This window comes from Passer montanus, unplaced genomic scaffold (genome assembly GCF_014805655.1).
Source record: "Passer montanus isolate IOZ18808 unplaced genomic scaffold, ASM1480565v1 scaffold18, whole genome shotgun sequence".
Taxonomy (NCBI): Eukaryota; Metazoa; Chordata; class Aves; order Passeriformes; family Passeridae; genus Passer; species Passer montanus.
Window position 1 is genome coordinate 18,286,834 of NW_024365381.1, and position 17,857 is coordinate 18,304,690.

A 17,857-nucleotide genomic window follows, 5' to 3' on the forward strand; every position below is an offset into this window, starting at 1 on the left:
CGGCTCGGCTCGGCACGGCCAGCCCAGCCCAGCTTCCCCGGGATCCCCGCAGCCTCGGCGGCTGGGGCCACGCTGGAGCCCCCTGCCCCGCAGCGCAGGCGAGCCGCGAGTTGGCGCGGCGGCCGGCGCCCGCCCGGCTGCGGAGGGGAGAGGGGCGGCGGGCGGGGGGCGGCTCGGCTCGGCACGGCTCGGCACGGCGCGGATCGGATAGGATCGGAGGGAGCTGCCCGCCCGGCGAGTGCTGGGCGCCGCCGCTCCGGAGCTCCGCGGGTGGTTTCTCCTCACCCTTCCCACGACAACTATTTCGGATCGTTCTATCCGTCTCCCGCTCCTTGCTGCCCCGGCGGCGCTGGGCGCTGCCCGCCCGGGCGGAGTGGGCGCGCACCGACCCTCGGGACGCTCGGGCTCCTTTGGTCAGACTTTTTGGGAGATCGCAGTTCCCGCGGCGGGGCATTTTGCAATGGAAAATTGATGGGGGGGGCTTTCGAAAAAGAAGACACTGCTCTGAGTTACAGCAGGGAGACCCTTAGAGTGAGCCTGCTGTTTGACTAAAGCTCAAGGATTTTTTTTTTTTAAATACTAACGAGAAAAGAAGAGAGGCTGAAAAGGAAAGTTTTTTTCTTTAATATTTTTTGCCTCTTCCAAGTCTTCGGATCTATTACGGTAGCGCCTTTCTTCCCCGCCTTCCATTTGTTTGTATTAATGATTTAGTAGCCGTCTTGCCTGAAAACTTCCACCGTGAGTGACTGCTGTGGGTTTTCAGGCAGTCGGTGACCTTAAAGGTTGGTTCAGTGCTTTTTTCGTGCAAAATCTATGTGAAATAACGGCTTTATAGTTTTTTTCTTATTGGTTTTTTTTCTGTAAAAAAAATAAAAATACACCTGCTTTATAATTTAAAAGAAAACACCATTGAGTCAGGGAGTGATGTAATTCTCCTACCTAAGGGCACCGACTCTGGTGCTTTGCAGGTGACTTGTCTTTTGCTTACTCTTAAATTTATTTTAATGGTAATTTTATGAAAAAACATATTTACACAGTGCTGTTTTAAGAATGTATTTTGTTAAAATCGAACGCTTTCAATTTTTTTTCTTCCTGATTTCTGCCCCTCCTCCCACAAAAGAAAACAATAAAAAAGATTAGGCATGAGATCAGCGGCAGAAAAACCAAAGGATTGGGGAGGCAGAACCGGGGCTAAAAACATCGAATCGTTTATAAAAAGCACACTTTCAGCTTTTTGCTTTTCCATCTCTCGTTCCACCTTTCTGTAGTCAAACTGTTCAACACTTCATTGCAAATAGTTTTAAGAAATTATTTCGGTTTTTTCTAAATATTATTTGTCTCTCCTGTATTTTTCCTACCCGTAATTGTTCTGAGATAAGCACACAGCCCTCCTAAAAAGGTGAATATTGAAATGACCGCTCACCAATACCTCCTTATTGCAAATTTTCAGGGGCTATTTTTTGAGGGGGCGAACTCTTGACTAGATTGGTGAAAAGTCTAAGAGAAAGGTTGAGTAGGTGGGGGAAAATTTGATCACAAAAGGTTTTGTTTGCCGTGATGATACGGTCAGTTATTAATTGTAGCGTTAACCAGAAAGGTGTTACGTCTGTCACTGGTTTCATTTGAAATGGCCATCACTGTTACGTTTAGCAAGTTTATATAAGGGTTAGTAGTATTTTGGGGGGAGGAGGTTGCAGAGATTATTGCTCGTGGGTTTGCGACTGAACGCACTTTATCAGCTGAATGAACTGGATTATTGTATAGGCATAATTTTCCATTTCTCTATCAGTTTCTTTTCAGTATTCGGCACTTTCTTAAACCTTTATCTCTCGCTAACAAAGTGTCTGGTTTTCGGGAGTAGGGAGGTGCAGCTGGGGACACTGGAAGTTTGGGGATAATGTGAGCAACAGGACTGTATTTATTTATTTAACAAAAAACCAAAACCCCAAAGTTAGGAGGTGAGGATTCTCTTTCTGGAGCATTCGGGCACCTTCTGGTGGGGTATGTCTCTAGGCTTTTAATTATTTATTTCACTTTTGTCCTTTCAAAAATGAAGTAGAGCGAAACCAAAATGGAACAAAGTAAAATTAGAGTAAGCATTGAAAAATAAATAAATAAAGCGAGGGAGCGGCTGGAAGCCCAATACTTGATTTCATCAACCTGGTGGCGATGGCTTCTCGATAGAAGCGATATCTGCCGATATCACCCCTGTTCCATGGCTGTAGCCTGGCCTCATTTTACGCTGCGTTTCCACTGAACATGTTGACGTGCTGCTGCTTATATAAGGGGAAGAACAAATTCAAGCAGATTAGTGCTTGGGATTTTGAGATCGGCTACCCAGATCGCGCTGTGGGTTTTTTCCTTTCCTTGGGGGAGCTGATGGGGGAAGGCTGGAGAATGACGGGAGGGGATGAAATCAGAATGTGTGGTTGGGAGAAGATGGGGGTGATGCGGGGAGCAGCTTATTCGCATAATGTCTGCGCTGCGTCCCTTTTTCTTTTCTTTTTATAAAACCCATTATCTCTAAAAACACATTATTCTTCAGCCGGGTCTAAAAAAAAAATAGTGGGAGGGGTTATCATAGCGAGGGGGTTTGGTATGGGAGTCATTAGACCCACTGCTGCAAAACCAAGATACAGAAATCCATCTGCACCAACATTTCGGAGGGAGGGAGGGCGTAGAGAGGGGGGAAGGGATGGATTGTCTATCTTGGATTAGCGAAGTGGAGCTTTGTATTCTTCATTTTCCTCCCCATTTTCTGCCATTTTCCCCCATCCCCCCCATCCGCACACCCGCTTTCCTCCTCCCAGCCCCCACTCCCCCGAAGGTTTCTCATCCCTTGACGAGAAAATTCTGTGTTACATCCTGATGGCTCTGCGGCTTTTTTTTAGTGCATCACAACAGTGGCATGATGACCTTTACTTCATGCCACACAGATTTGGAGATTTGGGCTCCCGATAGGGCTGTGACCGCAGCTTGGGTACACGCGTACACCCATAGTCATGTACCTTGGGTAGTTTGGTGATTTAATTTTGATTTTTGCGTGTGCATCTTTGTGTGTCTGAGTGGTTGGTAAACACTGGCAGAGGGTAAGGAACGCAGTAATTGCCAAAGGCACGTCCATCCATTTCGCCAGCCCCTCTTGCTGTTCTCTTTTCCTGGACATTGTGTCACACATCATGAGATTTTGTGCCGGGGAGGGGTGTGCCCTGTGTGGATAGCAGGGGCCTGGGGGTTGGATGGAGTGTATGTGTACTGGGGAGGGAGAAATTGTGTGGGGGGAAATGGACCTGACGATGCTAATAACATTATTTTGGTCAAATGAACGTCTGGTGATAATGATGCAGTGTAACCATCCGTGAAATACATGCTTGCGACACACTGGAATAAAGGTTACTCCAGGGAGCTCCGTCACAGCCAGGCATGCTCGAGGGAGTGTGCTGTCCCCTTGATAGGGGAAACAAAATTCATAAGCGTCCCAGGTCCCCTCCCTTTCCAATGCCTCCTTGCGTGTCCGAGCTGGAGGGCATTGCGATCGAGAGAGGGGGTGGGCTGCACTGGAACCAGGACGGAACAAAGCATTCCTGCCTCATCCTCCCATGCCATCCTCTCTTGCCCTCTTTGAGCTTATCGTACTGTTGATCCAGACAATACAGGAATATCGCCATTTCCATGCAGTCCCTGCTGGAGCCTGGAGGGTGGTGAATTGAGAGGCGGAGAAAAGCTCCTTGTGTTTCTGTTGTAGGATGTGCAGGAGAGCCACGGCTTTTCAGGTCGGAGTGGAGCGGGGAAAAGGCTGGGGTGGGGAAGCAAAGGGAACTAAGAGTCTCTCCCTCCATCCATTGTTCCCCTCCTTCGTTCCCCCTGCTAGAACACAGCGTAGGACCCAGCAAGCCTCAGTGGGTGGCTGTGGTGACTGGTACATGGGGATGAGGGAGCTGAGATAGTGAGAGGGAAGCTTTTCCTGCATTTCAGGATGTTCAGGACCCTCTCCAAGGCTCACAGAACTGCTTAGCACCCTCCTTTTCTGGGCGTGAAGGACTGACTCCCATTGTTGATCGTGGACTGCTCACACCCAGGGCGAGGGGAGCTGTGGTAGGAAGGTGCTCCTGTGGTTCTGTCAGCTGCTACTTCTCATTTCCTCTGTGTGGCTGTGCCTGCTCTGAGGTCTCCAGTTTTCTGGATCTTTCCACTTCATGCAACAATAGCAAAAGTTGAATAAATAGATCAGTCCAGAGCTACTGATGTTCGCCTTTTGCTTTTCTCCTTTCTCTGACCTTGAGGTGCAGTGGTAAGCTACAGGCAGGAGGGTGGGGGCAGGGGTGTGTCCAGTGCCTCACATGGTTGCTCTAGGTGATGCCTGGAGAGATTCTTCTGCTCCCCTGGTTTGTGCTCACCAGACCCAATCTTGCTTCAGCCCAGCTTCACCGATAGTTACCTTCTGATCTCTCCCTGCTGTCCCTCTTACCTCAGTTACTTTGGGTGTTGTGCTGCAGCTCCTGTGCTTGTAGGAATCTTACCATCATACAATATCCTCAGCTGGAAGTCCAACTCCTGGCCCTGCACAAAACACCCCAAGAATCACACCATGTGCCTGAGGGTATTGTCCAAATGCTTCTTAAACTCTTTTTGGCTTGGTGCTGTGACCACTTCCCTGGGGAGGAGCCTCTTCCATTACTCAGCCACCCTCTGGGTAAAGAACATTTTCCTAACATCCAACCTAAACCTCCCTTGATTCAGCTTCAGGCTTTCATCGAGTCCTGTCACTGGTCACCAGAGAGAAGAGATCAGTTCCTGCCCTTCCATTTCTCCTCATGAGGAAGTTGTAGCCTCTGATGAGGCATTCCATGTCTCCTACAGACTGAGCAGTCCAAGTGACCTCAGCTGTTTCTCATAAGGCTTGTCCTCTAGGCCCTTCACTGTCTTTGTAGCCCTCCTTTCCATGCTCTCTCGTACCTTTTTATCCTCATTACATTGGGCTCTGACATGGCTGCTCTCTAAGATAATGTGGTGGCCATCTGAGCAACAGGCAGAGTGTATTGCAGGGCCTGTGTGCCAGCTCCCATCCTGTGGAGGCTGCATCTCCCTGATGCCCTGAAGGACAAAGGTGGGCCCAAGGTTTTATGGTTCCTCCTTTTCCCCAGTGATTCAGACCCAAGGAAGAACATGGACGTAGTGCTGGAATTTACCCTGACCCTGAATGTTTTGCATCCTTGAAGTGAGAGGAGAACTCAGTTCTTGAAAAAAAAAGCATTCAGAGAGTTAGAGATGGTGCCAGGAGTAATTTGTGGTAGCAGTGATGGTGGATTTTAAGTCCCTGTGCAAAACCAAAATTAATATGGCTCCTTTGTCCCTTACTTTCTTCCCTTTCTAAGCAAGTTGCCAAGCCATCAGGTACAGGCAACTTTTTTTAAAATTTTTTTTATTTTGTTAGGATTGGATTTAAACCTTCAACCTAGAGGACACCTTCAGGCTGTACAAGATGGTTGGGCTCCTGTCTGGATTATTCCAGGAAAGGTAGAGTTTAGTTCCCTTTTTCTTGTATCAGCAGTGGTATTTTGGTGGATCTACTGAACTTCTTTTTCTGCAGCCTCCTCCAGGCTCTTTAGAGTATTTTTCTTGAGAAGCAGAGTGTATTTTCTCCCCTGATCTGTTTTCCTTTGCCCTCTCCTTTAGCTCTGTCTGTGGGCAGAAGGTGGGTGTCAGGATACTGGCTGAGCTCTGATAGGCTGTATCAATGATAAGGATGCATAGTGATCTGTCCAAGAACAAGCTGAAGGAGTCAGAAGCTTTATGATGACCAAAAGCCAGGATAAGATATGACCTCTGATGATGATGCAGGAGATATGGTGAGATATGGTGCTTAATTTAAAAACAAAATGCATCCACCTTTATCTGCCCCTGCCCCCCCACCAGCATGAAGAGAAGACAGGCTTTATTTTCGAACAATTGCCCAACCTGGAGCCAGAAATTACTCAAATTTTGCTTAAGCTTTGGAAATTTCTATTAGCTCTCATCTCTCCCTCATCCCCCTTTTCTGTATAATAGCAGTCTGTCAGTCTAGCAGAGCTGGTTTGTAATTCATACAGCAAGTGGTAAGGACGATACTTTTAATTTTTAAAACTAAGAAGAGGGATTGGTATATTCTTGAAACCAGTACACTACATAATCTTGGATCAAGTTGTTTGCTTTTTTTTTTTTTTGTTACTCCTCACTTGGACATAGATAATGGCAACTCATGTGTAAAGGACTCTGAGAATCAGAAGTGGTGTTTTGATTTCTCACTGCCATCCGAACAGCCAGATGAAGACACGTTCATAGAAAAACAGCATGGGAGAAATCTGTTCTGCTTTTCTACTTGTTGTGGGCAATGGATGGCACTTTAAGTGCTCTGTTTATACCCTTTTGTGAATTCTTTTTAATGGAAAAACCATGACTTTTGTTTGGGCTAACTTGAGTATGGTTTTACTGAAGTCTAGTAGGGATAAAATGCAGTGTTTCTGTAGCGATATCCTTGAAAAGTTGAGCAATAAGACTCCTACTGGAAATACACTAGTGATGTTGGAAGATCCTGCATTCTCCCTTGAGGGAAGGTGGGAACACAATTTCTCTTGTTACCGTTCACAGAAAACAGTGCTGTCTGAGCACCATGGACAGCTCTTGTGAACTGTGCACCACGCAGCCAGCTTGACAAAGTGTTCTGTCTGGGCTAAAGCCTTCAGCCTCTTTAGACTCTGGGCTGCTGCAGGTATCACTGTGTGGCTTTTCAGAGGGTGGTGGAGGTTCACTTACAGCTGTCAGAAGTTCAGCTCTGTCTGAAATATGGACTCTTGCTTCAGGATGGATTAGCCCTTCATCTGCTTTGCTTCCCCTTGTCTCAGAGATTTCTTCTTGTTTCTCCCAGCCATGTGCCTGAGTTCTCTCCCAGGCATATTCCCCTGCCTGTTTTTTGTCTGCTGGCAGAAGGACTGAGCTGGGGTGGTGGGAAGGGAATATCAGGGATTTTGGGGCTGCCAGCATATCTGTTGTCTCTCACTGGCATGCTGAGCTCCTGTCCTTTCCAAATTCCTCTGCCCTTGATGGTGAGGGATGGCTTTTTTCAAACACAATCTGCTTGTGTCATTCCTAGTCCTGCCGCTTGTCATCCATCACATCGTGGGAACTAATTAACACTAGTAGCTTTGGGTCCCGGGAATGACAGTTCTGGGAGGGTAGACTCTTTCAAAGATCCTGGTGTGTCCCTTCATAACTAGGGCAGCTCAGCCCAGGAGTTCATGGACTCTGCTGTCCTTTGCCAGCTGCACCAGCCCTGTACTGTGGGTGCCTGTGTGCGTAGCAGGGAGGGTGCTCAAACCCTGGGCCTGCCTTATAATGCCCTTGACAGTGCTGCAGCATCCCCTGCATCCAAGTACCTCCCAGCAGCCGGATGAGAGCCAAGGAATGGGATAGAATAATAATTGATGAGGATAGGGGGAGGTATGATGTAAACTTTTTGAAGCTGCCGGTACCATTTCCGCTCCCTTTGGGTACATGCAGCTGTGTGTAGTTCCAGGATCTGCTTGTGAGTTTGACCCTCTGAGAATCCCCTGCTCATGGCACAGCACATTGCCCTGGTCCTGCTCTGCTTGCTGTGTGGATGGGGTGGTCATCAGGGGAATCAGTGTGCTGTTCCCGTGGGGATGGCAGGATTAAAGATGAGGCCTCAGTCACACTGTGAGGCTACACAGAGGGCACTTGCTCCCCTTCTCCCTCCACTTTGTCTTTTCTGCTGTTGTGGACCACTTCTGAGAAAAGAAAGAGTCCTGTGGGAACGGAAAGAAAGGTAACTAAGCAAGAGGATGGTGTTTGCTGGCATCTGAAGGAGGATGAGGAGAGGAATAACTTTCCAGTGGGGTAATTGTCTAATGGGACTGGCTGCATCTGCAGAGCAGGGTAGTGCTGGCTTTGTTTCAGTCTGATCTTGCATCCCATTTTTTTTTCCCAATAATGTGTTAATTAAACATTGATTTCAGGGGGAAAAGGAATCTGCTTGAACTGCAGAAACTAAATGGAGTGTGGAGGAACGGGATCTGGTGAGGGATGTGTGGAAGGACCTTCTGTCCTGTCTTTATGACTAGTCATGGAGGGAAGCAAGGCAAGGGCTGTAGAAAAATCTGTTCACCTTAAGCTTAGAGTTCTTCATCCATCTTAAGTGTGAATCTTATTCCTTCTGTGACTGCACAGTTTTTAACTGATAATGAGTTAAGGAATTACCAGGTAGACAACAGTATTTCTTACGAGATACTTCATTTGTATTAAAAAGCAAAATGGAAGAGAGATTCTTTTCAAGGTGTTAGAGAGGCTTTCTGCCCAGTTTGATATTCTTCTAATTTTCTACTCTTATAGTTACTGTTGCACATATAAGTGAATCAAGTTGTGGTGCAAGTTAGGCCACAAGTTGTAATGCTTTTGCTACTTACAAATACTTAAGTGACCTTCATTTACTACATGTGGATGTCAGTCACTGAACACACGTATAAGGTTGTGATGTGCACTTTTTGATACTTTCTCTTCTGGTCCTTGGAGCATTAGAAAGTGAGAATAGATTATGATATGTCCTTCCCTTGCTTGGTTGAACTCTCTTCTGTTCATTAGGCTGGAAGAGCCCATGGAAGGCTGTGCTGCCCTCCTTTTGTGCTCCCTGGTGTTGGGGATGCATAGAGAAGATAAGAGTCCTTACTTTAATCTGAGATCATATCTGGAATAAACTTCTCTGCTGATGTGAGCAATATATTCTTAACAGTATTAAACAGTTTGATTTGAGTTTTTTGACCACTGTGCTTTCTGTCTTCACTAGTTCTGGGAAGTAACGGAATGGAGGGAATAACCTGTCTGACCTTTCTGAGCATGGCAAAAGTCTGAATTAAAGTGATCTCACCAAATCTCAATCAGTTCATGCAGTAAGTGAAACAGCAGCATTGTCCTGAGAAGGAACCCGTCCTAGCTGTTAAATTCCTTTCTGCACCATCTGCAGTACAGAAGGATCTGCTATAGCATCAGGAGACATTTGAAAAATAAAAGATTAAGCCACAGAGCAATTATTTTCTAGGAAGATTTTTGACCTGCTGATGGCTGGTGAAAATCACAGAACGGTTAAATTTGGAAGAGACTCTCAAGGTCATCTGATCAAACCCCTTGCTCAAGCAGGGCCACCCAGAAATGATGACCATGCCTAAATGACTTTTGAATATCTTCAAAGAGGGAGATTCTACAACTTCCCTGGGCAACCTGTGCCAGGGCTCAGTTACTCTCCCAGTAAAAAAGTGTTTCCTGATGTTCAGGCAGGACCTTCCATGTTTCAGTCTGTGCTCGTTGCCTCTGGTCCTGTCACTGGGCCACACTGAAAAAAGCCTAGCTGTGTTACCTTTACACCCTGCCTTCAGGTAGTTATGTACTGCCCACCCTACAGACCCTTCAGAGTATTTTCTCCTCCGGACAGTCTTAGCATTCTCAGCCTTTCCTAGTTTGAGAGACACTCATAATCTTCTTCATGGCCCTCTGTTGGGTTCCCCCATTATGTCTGCCTTTCTCTTGTACTGGGGAGTCCAGAGCTGCACACAGTACTCCACGTTTGGCCTCGCCAGTGCTGAGCGCAGGGAAGGATCCCCTTCCTCAACCTGCTGACAACATTTCTAATGCAGCCCACAATACCATTAGCTGCCTTTTGTGCAAGGGCATCTTGTTGGCTGATATTCAGTGTGGTGTCCACCAGGAGCTCAGGTCCTTCTCTGTAAGGCTTTTCAGCCAGGTGTTCCTCAGCATGTACTGATCCATGACCCATGAACTTCATTACAGTGGTATTGAGTGTCAACAGAGCAGGCAGGATGGTTCTTAAGTATTAACTTAAGAAGCAGAAGTCTGGAGTTCTTTCCTAGAGTGTGTTTAACCAGTTTTTCATAACAGTCATCACTTTTGCCATTCACTGAAAATTCAAAATTATAATTTGTAAAACACTGAGTTCCTTGAATGGAAAGCTTCATATATCTGATAATAGAATAGTCCAAGTTCAAACTAGTCCAAGACTTCAGGGCAGACCAAACATTAAGGGATATTATTAAGAGCATTGTGCAAGTGTTGCTGAGAGTCATAGGGCATTGACCACCCCTCTAGGAAGCCTGGTCCAGTGTTTGGTCACTCACTCTGTAAAGAAGTGTTGCCTAATACCTGGTCTGAACCTCACCTGCCACATCTTTAAATCATTCCTGCATGTCCTGTCACTGAATACCAGGGGAAAGACCTCAGCAACTCCCTCCAGTTCCCCTCCTCAGGAAGCTCTAGATAGCAGTGGGATTGCATCTCAATTCCTTTTTTTTCCTAATTAAATAAACCCAGAGTGCATAGCCACTCCTCAGAGGACATGTATCCTAGCATTTCAGCAGCTTTGTTATCCTCCTCTGGACACAGTCAGTTAACATCCTTTTTAATTTTGGGGTGAGAGAATTTCTGGTCTCTTACGATGGCTGCTTACACACTACATTTCTTTTGTAGACCTCAAAGAAAAAGAAATTTTAAATTATTGATTACTTTGACTTTTTGAAGGGGGACAAAGTGAGTGCAGAACTCTTGTGGGGAGACTAAGGCCAGCCTTCTTGAGGAACTCAGAATGCCTGTTAATTCATTGATATCCTGGTATTAAAATCTGCCAGTTTGTCTGGTCAGCTTAAGCAGCATTGTCAAAGAGGGTATGATATCATATAATTTCAGGTATATGCATTAAAAATACCTGCTGCATATCTGGGAATCAAATGCTAAGGACTTTATGGAGAAAATAAAAAGAAACGTTGATCCTTGATGTAATTTCACATAGGTCATTAATCAAATACATATTAAGGGTGTACCAGTGGACCAAAAGTCATAATTTTGTTGAGCCAGGTCTTAAGGATGTAGTTCAATATAATCAGTTTTTTAAATGTGCCCCTTCTCTTCTTTGTTGGTTGATATGAGCTAATGAGTTGCTAGCAGCTGTGTTTGGTACTAGCTTGGGTCATAGAGTGATGTGGTGCCTAGGATGTTGCTGTACTTTTCTGCTGCTACAGCAGATTATAATTTCGTGGAGTAAATGAGGTTGGAGGGAGCTACTGTTAATTTATGAAGACCATGGTGTATCAGTGCACTGGGTTTGCACAGCCAGATTTTGGTAGCTGGGGGAGCTACAGGGTAGCTTCTATGAGAAGCTGCCAGAAACTTCCTGCATGTCCAGGAGAAGCAATGCCAGCTGGCTCCCAGATGGATGTTCTGCTGCCTAAGGCCAAGCCAAGGAATGATAGTAACACCTCTGTGACATCGTAGTTGAGAAGCAAAGAAAATTTTGCACAGAAGCAATGGTGGCCAGAGAAGAACGGAAGGAGAATATCTGATAGTAGCAACTCTGTAGATGCCAAGGTCAGCAAAGCAGGCAGGGCAGGAGGGGCTCTGGGTGCCAAAGCTGAGATCCCCCTGCAGCCTGTGGGAAAGACCATGGTGAGGCGGGCTGTGCTCCTGCAGCCCATGGGAATCCATTGGGGTGCAGAGATCCACCTGCAGCCCATGGAGGGAACCCCATACTGGAGCAGGGGGATGCCTGAAGGAAGGCTGTGATGCCTTGGAAAACCTGTGCTGGGACAGGCTCCTGGCAGGAACCTGCAGATCCATGGAGAGAGGAGCCCACACTGGAGCAGGTTTGCTGACAGGACTTGTGATCCCATGGGAGTCCATGCTGGAACAGCCTGTTCTTGAAGGACTGAGCCCCATGGAGAGGGATCTGTTTTGGAGCAGTTTGTGAAGGACTGTAACCCATGAGAAGAACTTGTGCTTGAGGAATTCATGGAGGACTGTTTCCTATGGAAAGGACCCCAGACTAGAGCAGTCTGCTCTAGTCTCCTCTTTCTGAGGAGGGAGTAGCAGGAGAAACAACATGTGATGAACTGCTCATCATCTCCATTCCCCATTTCCCTGCACTACTGGTGGGAAGAAGGTAAAGAATTGGGAGTAAAGTTAAGCTCAGGAAAGGGGGAGGGATGTGGGGAAGGTGTTTTTAGGTTTTACTTCTCATTATCCTGCTTTGATTTTGATTGGTGATAAATTAATTTCCTGAAGATGAGTCTCTTTTGCCTGTGACAGTAATTGATGAGTGACCTCTTACCTCAACTCATGAGCCTTTCTTTGTATTTTCTCTCCCTGTCCAGTTGCAGAGGGGAGTGGTAGAACGGCTTTGGTGAGTACCTGTCATCCAGCCAGGGTCAACCTGCCAGAGTCAGGTAGAATGCAGAGTGAAAAGGGACTAGTGAATTGCTAAGCTTCTGACAAGACAGTAACTGTTTTTAATAAGTTTGAACACAGCAGTTCTTCCTTTCATGCTCTCTTTGTTACCAATGTGTAACATGAGATTGGAAGTTGATCTGCTTTCTTGGCACAATACAGGTAATTTACCAATTAAACTAGAAAATGGTCTAAATTTGATAAGAAGTAATTTATTAAAGACAAATGAAAAGTACTGTACTTGGAAAGATCTACTCAAATGCCTGTATGTAAAATGGGGGATAACAAGCCAGGCAACAGAACGGCAGAAAAGGATCTGGGAGGCACTACTGTGAGTCAGAGACTGAATATGAGTCAACAGTGTGGTGATGTTGCAAAAAAGCAAATCCCATTTTAGGGTATATTTAACGGGAGTGTCACGTGTAGCACACAGGCAGTAGTTTTTCTACACTAGCAGCCACTGCTGAAGCCATAGCAAAGCATTGCATCCAGGAGAGCAGGAAAACCAGAAACAGTGGAAGGAGATGAGGAGAGAGCAGCCAGAGTAGCAAACACCGTCTGCAAGGAGAGGATTGGTTGGGTTGGTTTAGACTAGAGAGAAGATTGACGAGGGAAAAGCCGTCCAATATTTAAAAGCTTGTTTTAAGAAGACAGTGATTAATTGTTCTCTGTGTCCACTGGGGATAGGACAAGAAGTAATCAGCTTAATTTGTAGCAAGGAAGATGTGGAGGTAAGTGCTAGGAAAAGCTTTATGAGTATTTGGAAAGTTAAGCAGGAAAACAGTGTCCTGAGGGAGGCTGCAGTGCCCTCATCACAGGAACTTTTAGGAACAGATGAGACAGGAGACACATAATTTTATCTCAGTTTATTGTAGTTTTGACAGGTTCAGAAGGGAATGGGCTGCCTGAACTCCTGATGTCTGGTCCCAACAGCTCTTGCAGTGCCTGAGAGGCAGGCTTGTCCCCCCACTGGCAGTTGTGGTGGGAGCATGAAGAAGCAGAGCCAGGGTGAATCACTCCCTCTGCAAATTGCCCTACAGCACCATCCATGCCCCTGGCATAATCCAGTTTTACAGTGCACATCCCAAAAAGACCTGAGGGAGCTTGTGTGTTCAGTAGTGTTACGTTACCATCCAGCACTGTAAGCCTTTCTCTTTCTGCAGATAAACAGAGGGCTGGCCCAACTATCTGCATCTTCATAACTAGGAATTGGAGACTTTTAACCTGGTTATTGATTAATTTACACTGGGAAGAATTGATGAAATTATTTGGAGATAGAAAAAAAAGTCTTACACTTCTGCTTTCACCTATCAAAAACCACTGCAGATTTGTATAGTGCGTTAAAGTTACAAGATAATTTTTCTGTGCTCTTCCATCAAAAGAAATAGACAAGGGCAAAGGATTTTCCTCACTGCAACATATTTCTTCCAGTGTCCTCAAGCAGAGTTGTGTGGATGAGACATGGCAGGAAGTGTCTTTGCACCCAGTGGATTTGAGAAGAGAGAGCCTAATTCTTGATTCAGTAGACTTCCATACTCATGAGAGGGGCTCATGGTACTTTAAGAGAGGAGGATGTTTCTTGGTGCATGGGGCTTTTCTTCCCTGAGAGTTCAGCAGAACCTTTCAGCTACTAGCAAGCAGTCCAAGTCATACTATGTGGCATGTTACTGCTAGCTTTTCCTGAATCTTAGATTTTCACTAACAGCCAGTCTGGATCCAGTTGGGCCTAGGAGTGAATTTGAGTGTCTCCAGTGCAGTGAGACAGTTTCCCTAGTGAGCCTTAAGGAAGGAAGCTTTTCCTTTTAGTTTCAAAGAACATCTGGGAATATATACTTGTTGAAGTTGTACAGTGTTGTGCTTGGCTGCAATCTGTGTGCACAGTTTATAATGTAACTGTTTTCCACCATCTTACATAAACTTATAACTGCAGGCTTTTGCCATTCTTTAGAGGGAGTAGAGGATGAAGATACTATACTCTTCTTCTTGGCACTAGAAATGAGTCAGGGTTGACACACAAAAGTAGGAGGCAACAGTTTGTGTGTAGGAAGCTTGTTCTGTCCAAAGAAAATCTATGGGTTATATGCAGGGTGTTAGTCCTGCCACACTGCAAGGCTGGTATCTTCTGCTGAAACTGAGTTCACACACACTCACCATTTGGAGCATATGGAGAGCTCAGCAGATCAGCCCTCGAGGGATGACTGGTGGAATGGCTGAAGGTAGGTTGGGATGTAATTATTTGTTTATGAGGCCCCATATTGCACCAAGTTATAATTGTTTATGAACACTGCTGTGAAGTCAGGAGGGAAACATTCCAACCCAAGGAGATACTAAGATATAACCTAATTATTGTTGTTATTTTTATTCCTGCCTATTGTGGTAGCACCTACACAATGCTTATTCAAACATAGGGCAAAAAATGTTCCCTGCCCCAAAGAGCTAGCAAGCTGAGACAGGAGACAACAGATGGACACAGATAACTGGGGGAGTACAGAAAACCCAGAAGATTGGTCAGCAGGATGGGTGGTATGATAGCATGTTGACAGCTTAGCTGTTGTCAAGCTTTCTGTAGGCATGTGGCAAAGAATTATAACAATAATTCAAACTGCGTCCTTTGCTTTGGTGGTGTTGTGTGTACATCTTCCATCTGTTTAAATAAAGCAGCTTAATTCTCACTCAAGGTAGCTTTTTCTGTCCCAAAACTTCCCATCATTCATCTGGTATAGATAGGGAGACACACTGGTCCAACAATGAAGTGTCGATTGCAGTTTTCAAAGGAAACTGTAGTTTATTATTGTGGAAAGAGAATGAGACTAAACATGGGATTTTGCTGCCCTGCATTTTGAAGGACACCATGAAAGGACTGATGGATCTCAGCAGGATGAATATTCAAAGTAAGTGGCATAATGCAGGAGGTTTGTTGGCTGAAGTGGTGTCTTACCAAGGTGTTGCAAAAACTATCTAATGCCATCCATAGGCAACCTAAATATTTTCTTTTTACCTCTGGTTTCTTGTTCCATTCAGCTTTGGGCCCACAGATTTCTTAGTCATGCTTTTGCTAGCAGGGTGCATTAAGAAGCCCTTGATTCCTTTCACATTTTATGAATTTTCATGCAATTTCAAGCTTTTCTAATTTTCATCCTGGCATGCTGAGGCAGAGTTTCAGTATTCTTCCTGAGCAGCACACCCCCACTTTCACCTTTCATTCGCATCCTTTTGTGTTTGAGTGCTGTCAGGAGTTTCCCATTCAGCTGCCTGCTTCCTTCCACACCCACTTGGCTTCCCACAAATTGAATTGAACTGTTCTTGTGCTTTGAGGAGTTTGTTCTTTAAAATCTTTAAGGTCTCCTGGGTCCCTTTGCTAGATTATCCCATGTAAGAGCTCAGTGAATGATTTCTTAAAGCTCTCCAGTGATTATTCTGTCACTGTAATTGTGCTGGAAAATGGTTCTGTTTGTAAACTGATTCGTATGTCATTTCAGATTTGGTTGTTCTTCTCTGTAATTTTTGTTTCTCTATATGTTATGTCTTCTCTCTATTTCCATTGAAGTCTTTCCTGTCTTGCTTCTGGTGGACTGACCCTAGCTGGATGCCAGGTATCCACCAAAGGTGCTCTGCCCCTCTTCAGCTGGACAGGGGGAGAAAATACAACAAATGGTCCATGAGTTGAGACAAGGGCAGGGAGCGAACACTCACCAAACACTGTCATGGGCAAGAGACTTGACTTGGGGAAGGCAGTTGAATTTATTACCAATCAAAATCAGAGTAGGATAATGAGAAATAAAAAAATCCTAAAAGAACCTCCCTGCAGCCCTCCTTCCTTCACAGCTTTAGCTTTATTCCTGATTCTCTACCTCCTCCTGCTATCAGCAGTGCAGGAAGATGGGGAATGGGGTTTACAGTCAGTTCATCCCATGTTGTTTCTGTGGCTGCTCCATCCTCAGGGAGAGGAGTCCTTCCCTTGCTCTAGTGTGGGCTTCCTTCCACAGGAGGCATTTCTTCACCACCTTTTCCAATGTAAGTTTTTCCCACAGGCCACAGTTATTCACAAACTACTCCAACATAGAACCCTTTCCACAGGATGTGGCCCTGAGAGAGACTGCTTCAGTGTGGGTCGCCCACAAGGTCACAAGTCATGCCAGAAGCATGTTCCAGCTCAGGTTTCCCAAGGGGTCACAAACTTCTTTGGGTATTCACCTGCTCCAGCATGGGTCCCCTCCATGGGCTGCAGGTGGATCTCCGCACCTCCATGGTGCAGGGACAAATCCTGCCTCACCATAGTCTTCAGTGTGGGCTGCAGGGGGATCTCAGCTCTGGTGCTCAGAGCCCCTCCTGCCCCTCCTTCACCACTGACCTTGGTGCTCTGCAGAGTTCTCCCTGTCATATAGTCTCACGCCTCTCTTTTCTGACCGCAATTAAATCTGTGCAGAAACATTTTCTTCTTCATAAATTGGTTATCACAGAGGTGTTTCTACCATCACCTGTGGGCTCAGCCTTGGCCAGCAGCAGGTTTGTCTTGGAGCTGACTGGTATTGGCTCTACTGAACATGGGAGTAGCTTCTGGAAGTTCTCAGAGGATCCACCCCTGCAGCCTCCCAGTTCCCAGAACCTTGCCATGAAAACACAGCTTTATAGCCTCTTTTCTCTGGACTCTGTCTAGGTATTATCATGTGTTTTATTTTATGGCAAAGTTGTTGTTCTTCTGTGATTTTTTTCCTCCCTGACACCTCCCTTTTTTATACTGCCAGAGGTAAATAATAAAATGGAAAGGGCAGGACCCACAAACTTTCTTTTTCATCCTGCCATTGAGTTATTTCATGACAAAAGTAAATTGCTATCTCTATTTCTTATCTCTGAAAAAGGTCTCAAATTCAATAGATGGAGTTTAAATTATTTTTGTTGAAGATCATAGACAACAGACCGTTTTATTTAATCACATTTGGTACACTCTTCATCTTAGAATTGGTTTGAGATAGTATTCCAACTCTTTCTCAGTTAATGGTTGTCAGACATATCAGCAGATGCTGCCAACCCACAACATTCTGTGTTGTGCACCATGTACCTTTGTCCTCTGACTTGTAATAGCATCTGGAATGATACTGTGGACTAACAATAGATTAATTGCCAAGACCCTAATGTCTAGCAACAGAATTAATCAAGTTACATATTCCATGTAATAGTGTTGCCATCTCTTTATGGAGATTCTTTGCCATTGCTTAAAAGAATAAAGACAGAGGTTCCTTGTTTCAGTTCTTTCCTGCTCAGCCCTCTCATGACTAAAAGAATGGGCATCCATCAATACTGCAGTCCTCCAGATACTATGGAGAAAAATCCACCTTAATATTCTAATTGTACAGAGAGGAGTCTAGTTGTAGTGACAATTACTCTATTGAATTATATTCCTGTATTACCCAGTCATACACAAGAATTTTGTTGTGTGATGCTGCCTAAATGTAGAACAAAAGGTTTTCATCCTAAGTGATTTGTGTCTCTAAAGCATGCCCCTCTGTGGCCTTTAATAGAGATAACTTTCTATAATTGATTGAGCCTCAAGTACTGCACCCAGACAGAATGTCCCTGAAGG